Here is a 21,898-nt window from a genome sequence, read left to right as displayed (position 1 = left end):
GATCCCTACTGGGGGTCTGTCCATACTTGTCCACCCATTAAGGCCACACAGTCTCATGCTTGCCATTCGCGTCTTCACTTGCTCAGCTGTGAACTGAAAAATACATACAAATTTTTTTTTAAATATAATCTGCCCTGTGTACTTAACCTCAAAGTATTTGAGAATTTATAAATATGCACATATTGCAGTCTCTGGGTGCATTTCCAAAGATAAAACAAATAATTAAAACTATCAGTTATAAGACGACATGCCTGCAATAGTAGGTAGTATTGCTGTTCTATCTGACCGCTCTTCTCCATTCAACTTCAAAAAGGGTAAGCAGCTCTCTTAAAAAAAAAAAAAAACAAAAAAAAAAACAAACAGTGATGAGCTTCAAGGCATGGTGAAAGATCGAAGTTCTTACTCTAGCAGCCCAACAAGAAAAGCAAATTCCAGAATTGGTGATCCTTCACCAGCTATCATGCAATCCCAAAAATTCAAATCAAGGGAATATCAACTGGCAAAGTAGTACAGACTGAGGTAACAGACTGAAGAAAAGCCAGGACCAGACTATACATGGCTGTATTGATTAAGAATAACTTGAACAACATACATATTGGTACATAAGAACGACCATACTGGGTCAGACTAAAGCTCCATTTAGCCCAGTATCCTGTCTTCTGACAGTCGTCAATGCCAGGTGTCCCAGAGGGAATGAACAGGTAATCATCAAATGATCCATTCCCTGTCACTCATTCTCAGCTTCCGACACCATCTCTAGCTAGAGTATCATACATATTGTGTGTGTGTTTATATATATAGATGTTTCATGTGGCCTCTAAAGCTAAGTTTACAGCTCCCCTATTCTTAGCTAGCAGAAGCCTCAGAGTGGACTTTTAAAAGTCGACCCAAAAATAAAATACTTTGCAGTTATTCAAGCTATGGGCTGGACCAGTTTATTGACAACAGCTAGGTAAAAGTACTGGCAGGAAAGCAGAGATTACCATTACTTAGGAATTCTGGAGCAGCTGGGGATCCAGAGGAGTCCCTTGACTGCATATAAACCAAATGATTCAGTCTTTTTGAAAAAAAGATAATATTTTGAGAACTCTTTAGTAGAGTTTCAACTGTATACACTAAACAGGGTGGATTGTTTTAAAAGTCAAGATGATTTAAATCAGTGAACAGCCTAGATCTAAATCCATTTTAATCCACTTGTCCATTTGCATTTTAGTTATTTTCTAAAGAAAGCTGCATTCTCAATGGCTAATATAAAGCAGAAAACAGGTTGAGTTACAACTAAACAGAGCCCTTCCACTAGATTGGTATATCTTTTTGCTACTTAAGGGGGTATGCTATAACTATATACATTTATTGAAGCAATTATACAGGTTAATATTTTCAGATTCTTAGTTGTACATTTTCAGTATGTTAGAAAATGGTCAAGAATATATTGCTTATTTACTAAATAATTAACTTTTTAGCCATGACTTGTGTCAAGCTGCATTATGATAACTGGAATTTAAACAAAACAAAACAGCATATAAAATATATTTTTATTAAAAACAAAAAAATGTTTTGGACACTTATCAAAACATGTTTCACATTTAAAATTAAAAGACTTATTAAACAGAGGGATTAACAGTAGTCAGTGAATTAAACTGATTATTTATGATCAGCGAGGGAAAGTTTTCAAATATGCCTAAGCAAAAGCTGGAACTTGAGTTCCTATTTGCCTAAGGCCATGTGTAAACTACAAACTTTGGCAGGCACATTTAGAATATTGCTCGTGCACACTTTGCTCCTTGCATCGGCAGGGTGCACACTCACCAGGAGTGCTTGTATTGATTCACAGTGTGATAGAATTATCCGTGCAGCTAGGGTTATCCCTGCAAGCAACTCACCACTGTCCAGTGCACTGTCTTTTGGGAACTTGTGGCAATACATGGTGGGGCAGAAACAAATCATGCAGGAGTGACAGATCAAGGTGTCAAATTCCCAGTATGCAACTTTCTCCATCCCGTGTCATCTGTATCCGATAATTTCGGCATCTTTTTAAAAAAATCCCACAAACCCATGCAGCCCCTCCACCCCACGGTCCATTATCTCTAGCAGAAGCGTGGAACCAGCACATTTCTGCACTACTGTCATAAGCATTGCAAGCACGCGGCATTCGAGCCTCTGGTATCTGCAGAACTGCATTAGCAGAGAACACAATGATTGTGTAGGACCTATTGCTGTGGGACATAGCACAAGCCAATTCAAGGTAGTTGGTGGAGCTCACAGAGCACCTGCAGATGGTGGAGCACCATGTCTGGGCCTGAGATACGAGCACTGACTGGTGGGATCACATTGTAAAGCAAGTTTGGGATGAGAAGTGGCTATAGAACTTTCAGATGTGTACGGTCACATTCCTATGTGCCGAGTTCACCCCAGACCTCCTGTACAGGCACACCAGAATGAAAGATGCCTGCAGAAGAATATGGCCCACCAGAGGCAAGGGAAATGAGAAGGGAATTGCTTGGTTGTTGTAAAGCTATGTAGGGCAATGGCACTGAATACTGGCACCATTTTCCACAGGCAGTGATGATTAGAGCCAATATCTCACTTCTGACGGTAAAAAAGGCCCAGAGAGCATAGCTGCTGCTGGTGTTCTGAATCTGCCTGGGTCCATATGCCACTCGCCTGTTTTCTGCAATGGTGCCTGCCAAAGTTATCACAGACGGACATGGGAAATTGTCCTACTGTGAAGGAAAAAAAAATAAGGCTGCCAGCCCCAATGTCCTTTAAGAAAGAATTGCAGAGTACCTCCATGAATGTTTCATCAAGCTCTCAGAAGGGGATTCAAGGGACATCCCTAGGTACATAAACTGCTCCACATGTCCATCCCTGCCTAACTCTACAGGTGAATGAAAAGCAGATATACACAAAGAGGTAGTTTCTCCACCTCTTCTAATCTAGAGAGTAAATTAAATGAAAAGACAATAACTGCATCCTGCTATGTTGGGGGTAAAATCAGTACATCATTGTAATGGGAAATATATTTACACTTACCCGGGGTTCCTTCCCCTGCACTGGGCTTGCTTGTGCTTGACTGACTGGACTGCAGTGGAGTCTCAAACAGATTCTGGCTCGCAGCATAGCTGAACCCATGGGCACATGTCCCCCATCCTCCTCGACCTTACTGTTCACACTAGTGGTCTGTCTCTTGGGCTCCTCAGAGGTCTTCTTAGTGGTCTGAGGGTGGTGGTGCAGTCCCTAAGTATGGCATGCTGCTATTCATAAAAGCAGCAGGTCTGTGGCTTGACACAGGATTGACTGTCGGCCTCCCTAGTCTGCTACTATGCCTGCCACAGTTCCTTCGCTTTCATGTGACGCTGCTGCTCATCACTGTCATACCTCTTCTCCGGCAGCCCCCATGCAATCTGCTCACAGATGTCTGTACTTCTACAGCTGGTCCATAGCTGTGTTTGCACAGCCTCTTCTACCCTCAGGCCCAGGAGATCCAACATCTTGTCTTTACTCTGAGCCAGAGCACATCTGGAACATATGCCCAGCTGACCATGCTGGCTAGTTGCACATAACAATGGAAAGCTGCTAGGTGTGCTTGTCAAGCTGAACAATCGGGAAATGGCATTTCAAAAATTTGCAGGGCTCTAAAAGGCACACTTCTGGTCTTCGTGACCCCTGGGCAGCCAAGTTCACAATTTAATGACCAGAGCAGTCAGGGTCAGGCATTGTGGGACATCTGCTGAAGTACTGTTAGGGTCAACATAGGTAACGTCTCATGCATCCGATGAAGTGGGTATTCACCCACGAAAGCTTATGCTCCAATAAGTCTGTTAGTCTACAAGGTGCCACAGGACTCTTTGCCGCTTTTATAGGAAACAGTGTCTACCCTTGCACTACATCAAGCATGGTTCAATGCCATTCGGGAAGATGGTGTTACTGCATCACCGTAACAGGGCACTTACATTGGTGGGGGACAAATTTTAAGCCTAGACACATGCACAACTAGCTCAATGCCAGGCAGCTTATATGAACCTTACTTTGTAGTGAAGACCTGGCCTAAGTCTCTTGAAAATGAGACAGTCTTTTAAGGGCTGATCTACACTATACAAAGTTAGGTTGGCTGAACTACACAGCCCAGGACTGAAAAATTTTACACTTCGTGCAACCTAATTAAGTGCTCCTGAGGGCATTCTGCACCAAAAAATAAAAATTCTGCACACATTTTAAAATTCAGCAAATTTTATTTGTCAAATAAACGTGGAGGCTCCAGCATGGCATTGGGGAGCACAGGCCATTGGCTGCACAGCGGTGGGAGATCACTGTGCAGCTCCCACCCACGACACAGACTCAGCTACAAGGCTGCACCCAACCCTGATACAGTGCAAGGACCAGGCCTGCCCCAGAAAACACCCCAGGGCCCTGCCCCTCCATGCCAGGTACACCAGCAAGGCAGGATCCAAGTGTGGAGGGGCTTAGTGTGTGTGTGGGGGATCCAGGTGTGGTGTGAGAGGGTTCCAGGTGGGGCAATCTGGGTGCAGGCAGCTCAGTGGCGGATCTGGGTGCGGGGGGGGGGGGGGGGAAGGGGAAATCAGGACGCACAGGGACTTGAGTTTTTTTGGGTGCAACAGTCATGGGACTCTGCGGGAGGGTCCAGGTGAAGGTGGCTGGGCTCAGTGGGGGGGGTCTGGGTGTCGGGAGCTCAGTGGGGGGTCCAGATGCTAGAAGCATGGGGCTCAGTGGGGTGAGGATCCAGGTGCAGCTGGCTGGGGCTCAGTGGGGTGAGGATCTGGGTGCAGCTGGCTCATTGGGGTGGTGCAGGGGGAGTGGGACTCGGGGTGGGGTATGGGTGCAGGGGTGGTGAGGCTCAGCAGGAGGGTCTGGGTATGAGAGGGTCTGGATGCAAGGGGGTTGGGCAGATGGGGGAACAGCTGCCTTTACAGTGATCCCTCCACCTGCACCTGAGAACGATGGGTGCAGGAAGCATGGGGCGGGGGGGGGGGAGGGGAGTTTGCAGAGCTTCCTACAGCTGGGGGAGAAATCTGGGGGTGGGTCTGACCCGGCCCCGGATGCCATGCAGAGGAAGAAGTCATCCTATATTCCCGAGCCCAGCCCAGGGTAGGAGCCACCAACCGGGTCTTCCCCAGTCCCCTGCCCCACAGTGATTTACCTCTCTGCCGGCTGCCCTGTGCACCCGAAACATACTGCTGGGGAGGGTCACATGACCGCTCTTGTGGCTTCCCTTTACTTCCCCCTCAGAAAGTCATTCTTCTGCAGGGAAGCAAAGAAATCCGCATGTGCAGTGGCACATAATTCCCCCAGACGTAAATTAAGCCAACCTAAGCCCAGGTGTAGACACTACTAGGTCAATGGAAGAATTTGTCCATCAATCTAGCCACTACCTCGAGGAGAGGTGGATTTATTACAGCAGTGGAAGAAAGCTGCAGCATTTCTAGATTATACATACCCAAAAGATACTTAGGCTGAACTATTGTGCCACATTTATAAAACTTGATCTCAAAAATTAGACTTGGAGTGGGCTGGGGGGGGGGGGGGGGGAATCTTTCTTTATTCAGAAAAGCAACGTTTAATGTTAACTTAAAGAGTTTGCTAGAGGCTTATGGATTTAGCACATTGTTTATTTAAAGGTTTTAAGAGATTACAATAAGTTTAGGCCTTAATGTATTTTATATTAAATTCAGATTTTATAAAGGTTTATTTTTTTAAAAGAAGTTATGATTTAAAACAAAAAAAATCTGATTTTTAAAATGTTATCCATTTTTATCCACCCTGAAACTAACAGGAATATGTAAAGCTACACAGAGTTTTAGACAGCTATTAAAGACACTACATACATTTTCTCACCAAGGTTTTCAAAAGTCTACATCATCTTATAACCATGAAGTTAGTGTGCCATTTCACATTTCCTGAAACTAAACTGCATGTTAAATGAGTTACCCGTTAGCATAGTCACTAAGCTTTAAAACCCAAATGTTAAAATTTCAGTATTGTAAAAAATTTACTAGTGTCCAGCTTTATACACCAGTGTACATAATTTCTTTCTCCATTTCACTCAGGTACCACCTACACTAGTTGATGAAAGATATGTGCAGTTGTCGCTATTAATTTATACAGCTGTCAAGTATTAAGAGTAAATTCCAGAAGGGACAGTGTACATTTACCAAACTTCAAAAAGGTAACATTTTAACAAGATATATCTCAAAACCTAAAGCGACCTGCCCAATAACCCAAGCCACAGAATTAGATAGCTTTAGGACAGTATTCAATTATTTATACTTTAAATCTCACCAGAAGATTGGCTGCTTTAAAATGCAGTTCTACATAAAGTAGCCATTTTAACTATTCATATTTTTAATTTTTCAGATTAACAGGAGAATGACATGTTAGTTTGAAAGTTAATACTGCAGCATGGTACTGTTAGAGAAGTTACCATTATGCCTTTTCAGATAAGGTATACAAGTCAAAATGCTGCTTCTATTAAAATAGATATCCTTAAAAATTTATCCATTTGTTTTTATTTGAAAAGCTTATAGTCAATATACTTCAGTGATCTGCCAGCAGAAAGTTATAAAAACTCCCATCAACGTCTAACACCATAACTTAACCCCACTCAAATTACACACACGTTCACCCACTGTGTCACACTTCAGTTTCCTGTACTAAGCAAGCTTTTTCCCCTCACATCTACCACCACCACAGGAACATACCTCCAAACCGAATGGGAGTTATGCATCCCAGTTAATAGAATCCTAGAAAAATGTAGGGCAGGGAGGAACCTCAGGAGGTCATCTTCTAGTCTATATGCTAAGATAGGATTAAGTATATCAGCACCATTTCTGATAGATATTTATATAACCTGTTCTTAAAAGCCTCCCAGGAGGAGGCTTCCACAGCCTCCCTAAGTAATCTGTTCTAGTGCTTAACTATTACTATAGTTAGAAAACTTTTTTTTAAAATATACAACCGAGATCTCCCTTGCTGCAAACTGAGACGATTAACTCTTATCTTACCTTCAATGGACATGAAGAACAATTGATCACTGTCCTCTTTATAACAATTTTCACATATTTGAAGAAATATGTCCAACCTGAGCCCTCTCTTGATTAAATAAGCCATATTCTTTCAGCCTCTCCTCAAAGGCCATGTTTTCCAAACCTCTTGCTGCTCTTCTATGGAGTTTTCCAATTCTTCACATCCTTCTCAAAGTGTGGTGCCCAAATCTGGATAAAGTACTCCAATTGAGGCCTCCTCAGTGCCAAATAGAGAGGGATAATTACCTCCCATGTCTTACATAAAATGTGCATACAATCGCAGATGGACTCCTTTGTGTGTAACAGCATCAAACTGTTGACTCCTTCAATTTGTGAGCCACTACAACCTCCAGCCTTTTCCGCCTAGCCAGTTATTTCCCTCTTTTGTATTTGTGGATTTGATTTTTCCCTCCTAAGTAAAGAGCTTTGCACACATTTTTATTGAATTTCATTTTACTGATTTCAGACAAATTCTCCAATTTATCCAGAGCACCTGGAATTCTAATCCTGTCCCCCAGAATGCTTGCAACCCCTCCCAGCTTGGTGTCACCTGCAAGTTGTTTTTGTTTATTTGATTGTTTTGTTTTAAGTATGCAGTCCACTCCACCATCCTAATCATTAATGAAAACATGGAATAGTACCAGACATAGGACAGACCTGTGCAGGATCCTACTTGATACAGACTCACTTTGACAGTGAACCACTGATGATTAGTCTTTGAGAACAATCAGTGCATGCCAATATCACTTAAAATATTTAGAAAGGATGTACTTCACACTATACAACAAACAGGACACATGGCCTAGTTGAGGCCTCTAGGCAATAGTGCAATAGTAATTCTAAGTAATAAAAAAAATAAGAAAAAGTCATCTTTCCTTTAGAGACTGACCTTTGTGGAGAGAGACACCAAGCATAGCACTGGGGAGGAGGGAGGGTGAAGCAGAAGCACGTATTATTCATAACACTATGACAATTTGGATATGAAGTCGTTAATCCTAGTACAATTAATGAAGGTTTTTATGAGTTTATGACCAAGCTGTGTGTCAAGAATTGTTTTGATCATTCTCCAAAATTACTTATCAGACATACGAACTTAAATGATTCTAAGCTTTCCAGTGGAAAAAAATAGAACTTCTAGATTTGATACTTCTCTCTGCTACCTGGAAAATATATATATATAAACAAACAAACAGTAAACATCACCAGTTTAATAATTAAATGGAAGAACAAAACTTAAATACATTTGCGTATGGCCTGGTCTACACTAGAAGATTAGGTTGAGCCAGTTACATTGCTCAGGGGAGTAAAACAATCTACACCCAAGTGACATAGTTAAGCTGACCTAAATCCTCGTGTAGGCAGCACAAGGTTGACAGAAGAATTCTTCAGTCAACTAGCTAATGCCTTTCAGGGAGGTAAATTACCAATGGCAAAGACAGCATCTACTCTGAAGCGCTATAGTGGTGCAGCAGCACCACTGTAGCATTTTAAGGGCAGAAAAGCCCTCTGTTTTATGTGAAAGCTACATGACATCAACTAAGCCCTGGTCTACATTAGGACTTTAGGTCGAATTTAGCAGCGTTAAATCGATGTAAACCTGCACCCGTCCACACGATGAAGCCCTTTATTTTGACTTAAAGGGCTCTTAAAATCGATTTCCTTACTCCACCCCTGACAAGTGGATTAGCACTTAAATCGGCCTTGCCGGGTCGAATTTGGGGTACTGTGGACACAATTTGACGGTATTGGCCTCCGGGAGCTATCCCAGAGTACTCCATTGTGACTGCTCTGGACAGCACTCTCAACTCAGATGCACTGGCCAGGTAGACAGGAAGAGAACCGCGAACTTTTGAATCTCATTTCCTGTTTGGCCAGCGTGGCAAGCTGCAGGTGACCATGCAGAGCTCATCAGCAGAGGTGACCATGATGGAGTCCCAGAATCGCAAAAGAGCTCCAGCATGGACTGAACAGGAGATACAGGATCTGATCGCTGTATGGGGAGAGGAATCCGTGCTATCAGAACTCCGTTCCAGTTTTCGAAATGCCAAAACCTTTGTCAAAATCTCCCAGGGCATGAAGGACAGAGGCCATAACAGGGACCCGAAGCAGTGCCGTGTGAAACTGAAGGAGCTGAGGCAAGCCTACCAGAAAACCAGAGAGGCGAACGGCCGCTCCAGGTCAGAGCCCCAAACATGCCACTTCTATGATGAGCTGCATGCCATTTTAGGGGGTTCAGCCACCACTACCCCAGCCGTGTTGTTTGACTCCTGCAATGGAGATGGAGGCAACACGGAAGCAGGTTTTGGGGACGAAGAAGAGGATGATGATGAGGAGGTTGTAGATAGCTCACAGCAAGCAAGTGAAGAAACTGGTTTTCCCGACAGCCAGGAACTGTTTCTCACCCTGGACCTGGAGCCAGTACCCCCCAAACCCACCCAAGGCTGCCTCCTGGACCCCGGTAGGCAGAGAAGGGACCTCCGGTGAGTGTACCTTTTAAAATACTATACATGGTTTAAAAGCAAGCATGTGAAAGGATTAATTTGCCCTGGCATTCGCGGCTCTCCTGGATGTACTCCCAAAGCCTTTGCAAAAGGTTTCTAGGGAGGGCAGCCTTATTGCGTCCTTCATGGTAGGACACTTTACCACTCCAGGCCAGTAACACGTACTCGGGAATCATTGTACAACAAAGCATTGCAGTGTATGTTTGCTGGCGTTCAAACAACATCCCTTCTTCATCTCTCTGTGTTATCCTCAGGAAAGTGAGATATCATTCAGGGTCACCTGGAGTTGAAATAGGGTGCTTTTCTTCAGGGGACACTCAGAGGAGCCCGTTCCTGCAGGGCTGTTTGCCTGTGGCTGAACAGAAATGTTCCCCGCTGTTAGCCACAGGGAGGGGGGAGGCAAAATGTGACCTTGTAATGAAAGCACATGTGCTATGTACGTAATGTTAACAGCAAAATGTGTCTTTTTAAATACCACTGTCCCTTTTTTTTCCCCTCTACCAGCTGCATGTGTTTCAATGATCACAGGATCTTCTCCTTCCCAGAGGCTAGTGAAGATTAGAAAAAAAAAACGCACTCATGATGAAATGTTCTCTGAGCTCATGCTGTCCTCCCACACTGACAGAGCACAGACGAATGCATGGAGGCAAATAATGTCAGAGTGCAGGAAAACACAAAATAACCGGGAGGAGAGGTGGCGGGCTGAAGAGAGTAAGTGGCAGGCTGAAGAGAGGGCTGAAGCTCAAATGTGGCGGCAGCATGATGAGAGGAGGCAGGATTCAATGCTGAGGCTTCTGGAGGATCAAACCAGTATGCTCCAGTGTATGGTTGAGCTGCAGAAAAGGCAGCTGGAGCACAGACTGCCACTACAGCCCCTGTGTAACCAACTGCCCTCCTCCCCAAGTTCCTTAGCCTCCACACCCAGACGCCCAAGAACGCAGTGGGGGGGCCTCCAGCCAACCAGCCACTCCACCACAGAGGATTGCCCCAAAAAAAAAAAAGAAGGCTGGCATTCAATAAATTTTAAAGTTGTAAACTTTTAAAGTGCTGTGCGGCATTTTCCTTCCCTCTTCCACCACCCCTCCTGGGCTACCTTGGTAGTCATCCCCTTATTTGTGTGATGAACGAATAAAGAATGCATGAATGTGAAGCAACAATGACTTTATTGCCTCTGCAAGCGGTGATCGAAGGGAGAAGGGGAGGGTGGTTAGCTTACAGGGAAGTAGAGTGAATCAAGGGGCGGGGGGTTTCATCAAGGAGAAACAAAGAGAACTTTTATACCGTAGCCTGGCCAGTCATGAAACTGGTTTTCAAAGCTTCTCTGATGCGCACCGCGCCCTCCTGTGCTCTTCTAAACGCCCTGGTGTCTGGCTGTGCGTAACCAGCAGCCAGGTGATTTGCCTCAACCTCCCACCCCGCCATAAACGTCTCCCCCTTACTGCTTGCTGTGTGCTCCACAATATCTGTGAGAGTAATAACAGTGGGAATATTGGTTTCGCTGAGGTCTAAGCGAGTCAGTAAACTGCACCAGTGCGCCTTTAAACATCCAAATGCACATTCTACCACCATTCTGCACTTGCTCAGCCTGTAGTTGAACAGCTCCTGACCACTGTCCAGGCTGCCTGTGTATGGCTTCATGAGGCATGGCATTAAGGGGTAGGCTGGGTCCCCAAGGATACATATAGGCATTTCAACATCCCCAACAGTTATTTTCTGGTCTGGGAATAAAGTCCCTTCCTGCAGCTTTTGAAACAGACCAGAGTTCCTGAAGATGCGAGCGTCATGTACCTTTCCCGGCCATCCCACGTTGGTTGATCCTTGTGATCCACCAGAGCTTGCAGCACTATTGAAAAGTACCCCTTGCGGTTTATGTACTCGCCGGCTTGGTGCTCCGGTGCCAAGATAGGGATATGGGTTCCGTCTATAGCCCCACCACAGTTAGGGAATCCCATTGCAGCAAAGCCATCCACTATGACCTGCACATTTCCCAGGGTCACTACCCTTGATATCAGCAGATATTTGATTGCGTGGGCTACTTGCATCACGGCAGCCCCCACAGTAGATTTGCCCACTCCAAATTGATTCCCAACTGACCGGTAACTGTCTGGCGTTGCAAACTTCCACAGGGCTATTGCCACTCGCTTCTCAACTGTGAGGGCTGCTCTCATCTTGGTATTCATGCGCTTCAGGACAGGGGAAAGCAAGTCACAGTTCCATGAAAGCGCCCTTATGCATGCGAAAGTTTTGCAGCCACTGGGAATTGTCCCAGACCTGCAACACTATGCGGTCCCACCAGTCTGTGCTTGTTTCCCGAGCCCAGAATTGGCGTTCCACAGCATGAACCTGCCCCATTAGCACCATGATGCATGCATTGGCAGGGCCCATGCTTTCAGAGAAATCTGTGTCCATGTCCTGATCACTCACGTGACCGCGCTGACGTCGTCTCCTCGCCCGGTATCGCTCTGCCAGGTTCTGGTGCTGCATATACTGCTGGATAATGCGTGTAGTGTTTAATTGCCAAAGTGAGCTGAGCAGCCTCCATGCTTGCCTTGGTATGGCGTCCGCACAGAAAAAAGGTGCGGAACGATTGTCTGCTGTTGCTCTGACGGAGGGAGGGGCGACTGATGACATGGCTTACAGGGTTGGCTTACAGGAAATTAAAATCAACAAAGGGGGTGGCTTTACATCAAGGAGTATTTCAGGCAGGACTTCACGGAGGGTTCCAATAAGAAATGGTGCACCTAAGTAATTGTTCTTATTGGAACAAGCAGGTTGGTCTGGCCTCTGATTGATACATGGCTAGATTTACCTTGCTGCACCTTCTCTGTGAGTGACTACAGAGTGACCTAGAGGAATGAGTTCCCTAGACGGGGGAGGGGGGGAAGCAAATGAGTACAAAACAAATCTGGTCTATTTCTTGTTTTGATCCACTCCATCTATCTTTTACATCTTTGGCTGGCAGCAGACGGTGCAGAAGGACTGCAAGCCATCCACATCTCATGGCTGCTCGGCAGAAGACGGTGCAGTAGGACTGCTAGCCATCCTCATCTCTTGCCTGCCTGGCAGAAGATGATACAGTAGGACTGCTAGCAATCCGTATCGCCTGCCTGCTCACCATAAGATGGTTCAATAGGACTGACTGCAGGACTAAAGAGAATGACCTGGTCCAGTCACTCCAAATTTAGTTCCTGTGCACGTCTGCCCAGGCGCTCCTGACCGATGTAGCCAGGAGCACCTCGGACATGACGATGACGGCTACCAGTCGTACTGTACTGTCTGCTGCCACAAGGCAATGGGTTGATGCTGCTGTGTAGCAATGCAGTACCACGTCTGCCAGCACCCAGGAGACATACGGTGACGGTTACCTGAGCGGGCTCCATGCTTGCCGTGGTATGGCGTCTGCACAGGTAACTCAGGAAAAAAGGTGCGAAACGATTGTCTGCCCTTGCTTTCATGGAGGGAGGGAACGGGGGCCTGATCATATGCACCCAGAACCACCCGCAACCATGTTTTAGCCCCATCAGGCATTGGGATCTCAACCCAGAATTCCAATGGGCAGCGGAGACTGTGGGATAGCTACCCACAGTGCAACACTCCGGAAGTCGACTCTAGCCTCGGTACTGTGGAAGCACTCCGCCGAGTTAATGCACTTAGAGCATTTTCTGTGGGGACACACACACTCGAATATATAAAACCGATTTCTAAAAAACCGACTTCTATAAATTTGACCTAATTTCTTAGTGTAGACATACCCTAAGACACAGACAAAAGCTTCAGAGACTTCAACTAGTTAAGTAGCTAAGTACCAGGGCATGATGGACAGAGGTAGCAAGATTTATGGCTTTTTCTTTTAATAGGATTGCATCATTCACAGTAAACTACCCTCATACTCAATTTCCTAGTCTTTTGACTAGGGATATATAAAATATGAATCTTACATAAAATCTAAATAGAATGTATGAGTTCAGAAAAATGAACTATAACACTGTGGACTATTCACAGGTTAAAGCAGGGGTAGTCATTTTTTGTCAAGGTCCAAATTTCTTGGTCAAGATACAGTCAAGGTCCAGAATCTGGAGAAGCATTTTTCACACCGCAATAATGATAAGTAAATAAAAGACTTTGCAGTCTGTTCAAAAGCATCTGGCAGTCTGGATTTGGCCCACAGTCCACCTATTGACTACTCCTGAGTTAAAGGAACATAGCAACAACTATACCTCGCCAGATTAATGGTCATCTACATCCTGATTCCAAAAGTGAGACGCAGCAGCGTTTCAGAGGAAGGTGAAAATACCCATAATGAATAGTTATGCAGGAACTTGTAAATAGGGAATGGTTTCTTCCTAATCCCGTCCCCCACCCCAATCAGCTCTTCTTAGCTGTGCTTGTAGCCATTTGATGGCTGTAACAGTGAAACCCTAGGTAACCCTCCAGGGACTGGAACAGTCACGTATCCAATGTCATCAGGTGTACGAAGCTACGGCAAGCAGTTGTACACTACAAGATATGCCAAGAGGCTAAACTACTACTGCAATTCTGAAAACAAACAAATACAAAAACAGATTTAAGACATTTAGACCAGTTAGAAAATACTGAGAACTTGTTTATGTACACTTAATGAATATTCTAGCACACAATTTTAAGTGTCAACAAGCAAAAGATCATTTCTAACCTGTTTACATCAATATTTTATACAACAGTGCTCACGAAAGAATTCCAAAATAGTGTGTGCGTGTATATTTATATACATCTCTTAGCCCTACTGTCATTAGTGTTGGCAATACTTAAGTTGGGGGCTATGCAAATGAAGCATCAACTATCCATCCAAGTTTATGATTTCAGAATCCACAAAGTTTTTTCCCAATTTTAAATTCATTTTGTTTTCAAGGCAGGTTAATAGTGTTTGTCTGTCTCAGACAGAGATAGACACACCCTCTACTAAGAAGAGAGGCGGGAGAACTCAAACCTAGTTCCGACATTTAAGGAAAAACAAAAACAAATGCCTAGTATTTATGTTTAAACGTGCTTGATTAGGGCCTGTTTGTGCCAGCCTTATGTTGAGTAGTGCCTTGCCACCACAAGAAGTCTCACTGATTTCAATACACTGCATTTCAATGGTACTATTTGTGGTGTTAAAATCTTCCTCAGTGTAAGAGTGGCAAAATCTGACCCTTAAAGTGTTAGTCACTTCTGACAGTTAATCAAAATTCCATATTTCAGTTAATCAAAGCTTCATCAGCCAGAGGCTACTAAAAGTAAGTTCTTCACAGAACTAAGCTTATTTCTGGTAATTTTTGCAAACTGTACTCTCTTTAAATTTCTTACTCCTGGGGGGCATTCTGCACCAAAAAATTAAAAATTCAGCACACAATATTTTAAAAAGTCTGCAAATTGTATTTGTCAAAACAACACTACATAATCACACCAGTTTCAATTACTTTGGTAATTTATTTCAAAATACCTGTCGGCAAGTATGTCTGTAACAATACAGACAAACAAGAATTCCCCCAGAAGTAGAGAGTTAAAGAAACCCCTATGACAACCCAGTTCCTGTTCCTCTGCCTCCATGCCCCCCGCAGAGCCCAACCTGGGGGCTAGACACCCAGAACCTAGCCATGCCACCGCCCCCAGCTAACACACCCAAATCCCCTCCCGCCCAGAGCCCAGCTGCAGGGTCCCCCCAAGCCCAGATGACCACACCTCTTCACCCCCCCCCCGGACCCCCCTACTTGCCCAGATAACAGCACCCACTCCCCCTCCCCCCTGAGCCCAGCCCACTTGTCCAGACACCTGTACCCCTGCCCCCAGAGCCCAGCTGTGGGGTGAGCCCAGCCCAGACACCCATCCCTCCCCGACAGAGCCCAGCTTTGCCCCCCACAGCTCAGACACCTGCCCCTCCCCCCCAGAGCCCAGCCACAGGCTCCCCCTTGCCCAGATACCCACTCCACTACCCCTCAGAGCCCAGGGATCCTGAGGGAGAAACAGTCTGATGCTGGATCTCAGGCTTGTATAGTTTCCTGCGCGTTGCTGTCTCCTTCCCTTAGGGCATGCGGGGAACTGCAGCTGCCAGGAATCCTCTAGTTCTATCCCATTCCCAGGGCAATGTCTTCTGTGTGTGAGCTGGGCTCTGCAGGGTCCAGAGGCCCCTAGTGGCAGCCAGCAGCCAATTGGGGGTGTGTGGAAATTCTACATGCACATTAATTTCTGCAAAATTCTGCATTGCACAGTGGTGCAGAATTCCCCCAGGAGTAACTTCTACTCAGCATTACTGACTATATGAAGTGATATTACAGCAACTTCTAGAAAGTTAAGTCATTTCATCCAGAGAGGCTATTGTTACTGTATATGTGTTGCAATACCAAAGCATAATGGAGCAAGCTGAGGATAATTTTATAGATTTGTTTAGAAACTTTGGCCAAAGATATATGGCTGAAACTTTGAGCCACATTCTGATAAATGAACAATGGTATGCAACTCCCATTACCCTTCATTTCAAAGAACCTAAATGTTGTTGCTCATGTCACTTTGTTTCCTAAACTGTAAGCTCTGTGGGGCAGGAGCCAGGCCTTCTAGGTGTCTGAACAGTGCCTAGTATGAGTGGGGCCTCTGGGCATTACTGTAACATTTAGTGATATAAATACTTCTATTCATGGTAACATTGCATCCATTAAGTTTCCGTCCCCAAATCAACATTTCTTTGGCACCTATGATGAGCAAGAATTTAGAATACCTAGTAACTAAAGTCTCCAAAGGTTGTGATCACAGATGTCATATCTCATGTTTTCAATATATTTGTCCAATGAAACTCAGAGGTACTGGGTAGTTTTCAGGGAAATCCTCTTTTTTTAAATTCAGTTTTTCAGCTGGAATAGAACATTGTGAGTATAATTTTCCAAAAGTCACAGAATTTCAGCAGCTCAGTCTGTTAGACCCCAGAATCTGTTCTTTGCACTGACACAGAAGGCATCCAGAAACTACAGAGAGATTGACATGCAACACTCTACCTTCCAGCCTTTGATGATATCAGAAAGCACATAACACCATTGCATCAAGACCCACCTAGGTTACCACTGAAATTCTGGGTTCATTTCAATGTCCTGATGTTTATCTATAAACTCCTGAATGGGCCTTAGGGCCTGGTTAACCTGGAGGCTGTTACTCTTTACTCAGGCTATATCTTACTTCTGTGGGAATTCTGCATCATTGCATGTACACAGAATTCATGGCCCATGCAGATTTCTGTGCTTCCCCGCAGAAAAAATTACTTCTAAAGGGAAAGCAAAGTGAAGTCGCAAGAGCGGTCACGTACCCCCTTCCTGGCAGTGCAGCAGGTCAGTTTGGGCACCCAGAGCAGCTGGTAGAAATGTAAATCACCATGGGGAAGGGGGAGGAGCTGGGCAGTCATGCATATGAGAAGAGAGAGACACTCTGTCCCTCTTGCTCACTATTGCAGCATGCTTGGCATGGAGGAGGCAGGGCTCTGGGGTGTTTCTGAAGAGGTAGGCACAGGGCAGGCTCTGTTCCCTCAGGTGGAGGAGACCGTAGCCACCTGCCTGCTCAGTGAATTGTTCCCATTGTTTTTAGTGAATTCCCCCAGGAGTATAAAAGAGGTGTAAAAATGTTAAGGCTCCTTTACATTGCCAGAGCGGCGTAAAGGACAGTATGGTCTTAGTAATGCTTATGGTGCTTTAGTGATTAGAACAGGTCTAAATTTTTGGATTGAAAAAATTTCCTATCAAAATGTGCTCCATGAACTATTTGCTATTGACCTTTCTGGAGACGGTCAGTAGCCAGTATAAATTTGAGAGTTTGAGTCCCCAGCCCTCAGTTGCTCCTCACTTGCCTATGATGTAACACTGAGCATATGGCTGCATATATTTGTTGACTAATAACTAGAAATAAAGGGTCAAACCTAGCTCCCATTCACTATTAGGCAGAAGGGGTTTGGTGCTTTCCCCCAATGCTCCCCACTCCAATTCACCATCCATTGTATTGTAGTTTAAGTAAATTACCAAAATAATTGAAATCAGCTTGATTATACTGCATTATTTTCACATTAAAAATATGCAGAATTTTGCAGAATTTTTAAATTTGAGGGGCAGAATTCCACTAGGAGTAACATCTACCCTTAAAACACTACAGCGGTACAGCTGCAGCACCACAGTGTAACAGCTCTCTGCAGCCAAAGCCACCTCCCCAAGAAGCATTAATTAGGTTGACAGAAGAATTCTTCCACTGACATTAGCACAGTCTACACCAGGGGTTAGGTCTGCTTAAGTATGTCACTCAGCAGTGTGCATTTTTCACACAGCTAAGTAATGTAACTGGATCAACTTAACTTTTTAGTGTAAACCTGGCTTGAACATGGATGCTACAGCTGGAAGAGCTCAGGCTCAAAATGAGGGGAATAGGACATTTCTCAGTGGAAAGTCCTCATCTGCACAATTCACTGTCACAGGAGATCAGATGAGCCACACTTTAAGAACTCACTCTTTCTATGGGGCCTTTAAACAATTTTAATCAGGGAAACTTTAAGACAGTTATCTTGGTGGACTGTAGAATATGCCAGAAGTCAAATTCAGGAGAGAACTTGGGAGTCTCTCCTACTGGAGAAGACCGATTGCATTTTGTAGATATGATCTACTATATGGCTATTGTATGGCAACACATCCCCAACATCCCTCCCCACTGCTGACTTATGAAAGGACATTCCCTTCTCCTTCCACTCCTGGGGGATTTCTGCAGCACTGTGCAAGGCAGAATTTCCGCCCCTCCTCCCCCCACCCCAAAATGGGCTACAGTGCTGCTGGCCGCCACTAGGGGCCACTGGACCAGGCAGAGGCCAGTGCACAAATAGCAGACTAGGGTCGGGGGAGGTGGAGGAAACTGGAGGGTTCCCAGCAGCTGCATTTCCCAGCATGCCCTGAAGAAAGGAAGGAGGCAGCTGCGCAAAGGAAACTCCATGCAAGCTTGGGACTCATCATGAGGCTGTTTCTCCCTCTAGATCCCTGGGCTCTGGGGGGTAGAGAATGTGAGTGTCTGGGCTGGGGAGAGGGGCCCACAGCTGGCCTATAGGGAGTGAGAGAGTCTGGCCTGGGAAGACCCCACAGACGGGCTCTGGGGGGGAGGGGAGAGACGTGTCTTTGTCTGTCCCCCTACCCCCGCTGGGCTCAGTGTGAGAGGAGGCAGAGAAACAGGAACTGAGTTGTCATAGGGGTTTCTTTAACTCTCTACTCCGGTGTGTGTGTGTGTGTGTGTGTGTGTGTGGGGGGGGGTTACAAACATACTTGCTGATTGGTATTTTGAAATAAATTACTAAGATAATTGACAGATTTCAGAGTAGTAGCCGTGTTAGTCTGTATTTGCAAAAAGAAAAGGAGTACTTGTGGCACCTTAGAGACTAACAAATTTATTTGAGCTTAAGCTTTCGTGAGCTACAGATCACTTCATCGGATGCATCCTTTCCTTTTTGCAAGAGAATTGAAACTAGTATGATTATATAGTGTTATTTTGACAATAAAATTTGCAGAATTTTGCAGAATTTTTAGGCGCAGAATGCCCCCAGGAGTATCCTTCTAACAAGAAGTTGTTCAACTCAGAAATTTTGATGGCTGTAAGTTACTAGAGCAAGGTTGTGTGAAAACATATTGTAGGGACAGAAAAAAAAAAAAAAAAAAAAAAGGCCAGAAGGCTCTTTTTGCTTGATCAAGTACTATATCTTGATGCAAGGTCCTTATACTTCACTGTAACTAATTTTATATGAAAGGAAAGTGTTAACCATAGTATTGATTATGAAACCTCTTGATATATTTAAAAAAAAAAAACCCACACCACACACACAAGTTCTGAGGTTATTTTAAGAGATGGTTTAAAAACCTCATCCTGCAAGGAGTTTCATGCTAGTGTATTCCTGTGCCCAGGCAGATTTCATTCCAGGTTCGGGTCCCAAGTATATTTTTGAGCATTTAAATAAACAATGAAATAGTGACATCTGAATCACTCCTTTCCTAAAAGCTGAAGACAAATTGGAAAAATGTTTCTCAATACATAAAAAGAAGAGAATTCCAACCTTAACATGTATCTGATTAGTGAAGTTAAAAAAACAAAAACAAAACACCACACAAACTGTTAGCATTTGAAATGTACGATTTACAATAATCTAGTGAAATACTGTATTATATGTAACTGTGGGTTTTATAGGAAGAATGTCAGAAATACACAGAAGTGCCTTGAAATGTAGTTAACTTGTCTTGTAGAGTTTAAATTAAAAATGCCAACTTTAAAGAAGAAATTAACAAAGGCTGTCTTTAACTATGATTAAATATCAATTCAAGAACAGTAGAGAATATTAACATAAATTTTATGGGCTTTGCAGTACTCTGATAAACCTTAAAAGTAGAAAATGGCACTTTGTTCTTAGCCTTATGTATTACATTCAAAAGTCATGAAAAAGCTCAAAGGATTTTCACTTTTCTTTTCACTATTCAGAGCACATCCCTAGCTCACCATTCTTCTGGCTTCCATGGATCAACTTAAAACAAGACCAAGCCATCTGTGCAATTTTTCAGGGTCTTATTTATTAATATTTAAAATGAAGTTACATAAATACAAGATTACTATTAAATAAGTTACTTTCCATTAAAATCATCTACCATTAAAACAGTTTACAATTTCCTTCAAAGGCTACATATCATATTAAAAAATGCAATGAGCAGATGAAAAGAGCAGCCTTCTGCAGTTAAGTGAATGATGGGATGAAACTGCCCACACCTTGACTGTTATATGGTATGAATATATATAAATGATCAGATGAAACACAAAACCCTGAAATAAACATGGACATCGCAGATACAAATGTACACCATAGGAGCAAGCTATTGTGGGTCAGTGCAAGTATTAAATTACAAAAGCTTGTGACAGCACAAACAGAGCTATGCATTACCTCTTTAATTCCAAGGAAGTATTCATAATAATGCACACATAAATCAGCTTTTCAAAATTTCTCTCATCCACATGCCTGGGGCAAGTAAACCATCTTTTTTCCCATTATAACCATTCACACAAGTAGATAGTAAACATCTGAGACACAATTTTGCAAAGCTAATATATGAGTATATATTACATACAGACATGTATATAAAATTTCTAAAATACCATCAATAACTTGTATTAGCTTCTGAATTATGCTAAATCTAACTATATGGTATTAGCAAGTCAATTTTCCCTTTCTACCTAGACATTTAAAATTTGACATACTGTATATGATTCTTGTCTGACTTAGTTTGTGGGTTAATTTGAAAGTTAAAGACAGGAGAAGATCTGCTCTGACTTTTCGGTGGAAGTGTCAATTCCGAGTTTCCCCACCTCTGCAAAAGTGGCCACTCTCTAAACTATAAAATTTTCCAGCAGGCCCCTCTTCCTCCAGCAGACGCTGCAAGCCAGGTACCCTTCCCATCAGCGCCGGGCTCTAAGGGCACCCCCAGATCTGCTCGCCCTGCAGCAACCCCTCCGCGCACGGACGGGGCTGGGCACTGTACCTGGCAGTGGAGCTTGACCCCACGCTCCCCTCCAGCCCCTTTGCCCCCATCCTTCCCCCACCCCGCTCCCCTCGGCTTTCGCTGATCGCGGGCGGAAGGGAGACGGCAGCCGCGGGTGCTCCCCGCCTCCCCTTGGGGGAGCGGGCCTCCGACAGGCCGAGGCGAGCGAGCCCGCGGGGCGCGGGTCGCCTCTCGGCGGCCGGGAGCGGAGCAGGCCCCCCCAGTGACCCGCTCCTCAGGCGGGGGAGCCCGAGCCCGAGCCCCAGCCGGGAGACTCCTACCGTTCAGCTGCGGCGGGGCCGGCGCATCTCAGCCCCGTGCCGGCTCCTCCCGGGGCCCCAGCATCATCTGCTCCCGGGCCCACCCGGCTCCCGCTGCCTCGCAAGGACGGCGCACCCCAGCCAGAACCCCCACCGAATGGAAAATAGCTCCCCGGGCCCAGGGGCGGAGAAGGATGGGGGAGTGACAAGGACACAACCAATCACAGGGGACCTGTACCTTCATAGGACCAATAGGAACAGTACAGGCATCGAGGTGGGGCCACATCCAGCCTATAGGAGCTCTGCTTTCGTACTGGCCCCGCTAGAACCGCTCTAGCGACCCTCCGTTGACTGCCATCTTGGATTCAGGCAGATTGCCCAGTCCTGGAGTGGTCTTGTCAGCGGCCATTTTGGATTCGGGCAATAAACCCAGCCAAAGGGATTGATCACGTGGGAGTAAAATTAAATGAGGAAACCGTTAGCTGGAATGTTCTATGGCCTGGTTCTGGGTCTGGTAGGAAGTAATCTTTAGTAAAGGGCATCAAGGGCCTTCCCTGGCC

General features: G+C 44.8%; 1 protein-coding gene across 1 annotated transcript in view; it reads right to left on the bottom strand.

The window, feature by feature from the left end:
• Positions 1 to 21,523, bottom strand: part of SOCS5 (suppressor of cytokine signaling 5) — a 52,652-nt gene extending 31,129 nt beyond the window's left edge. The window contains exon 1 of the mRNA XM_048842841.2: positions 21,360 to 21,523. The gene's annotated coding sequence lies outside the window, so the exon portion shown is untranslated. The remainder of the gene's footprint in view (positions 1 to 21,359) is intronic.
• Positions 21,524 to 21,898: the final 375 nt, after the last annotated feature.

The sequence above is a fragment of the Caretta caretta genome, chromosome 3 (genome assembly GCF_965140235.1).
Source record: "Caretta caretta isolate rCarCar2 chromosome 3, rCarCar1.hap1, whole genome shotgun sequence".
In the NCBI taxonomy this organism is placed as follows: Eukaryota; Metazoa; Chordata; order Testudines; family Cheloniidae; genus Caretta; species Caretta caretta.
Note: the sequence above shows the minus strand (reverse complement) of the source record. Positions and strands in the feature narration are given on the sequence as shown.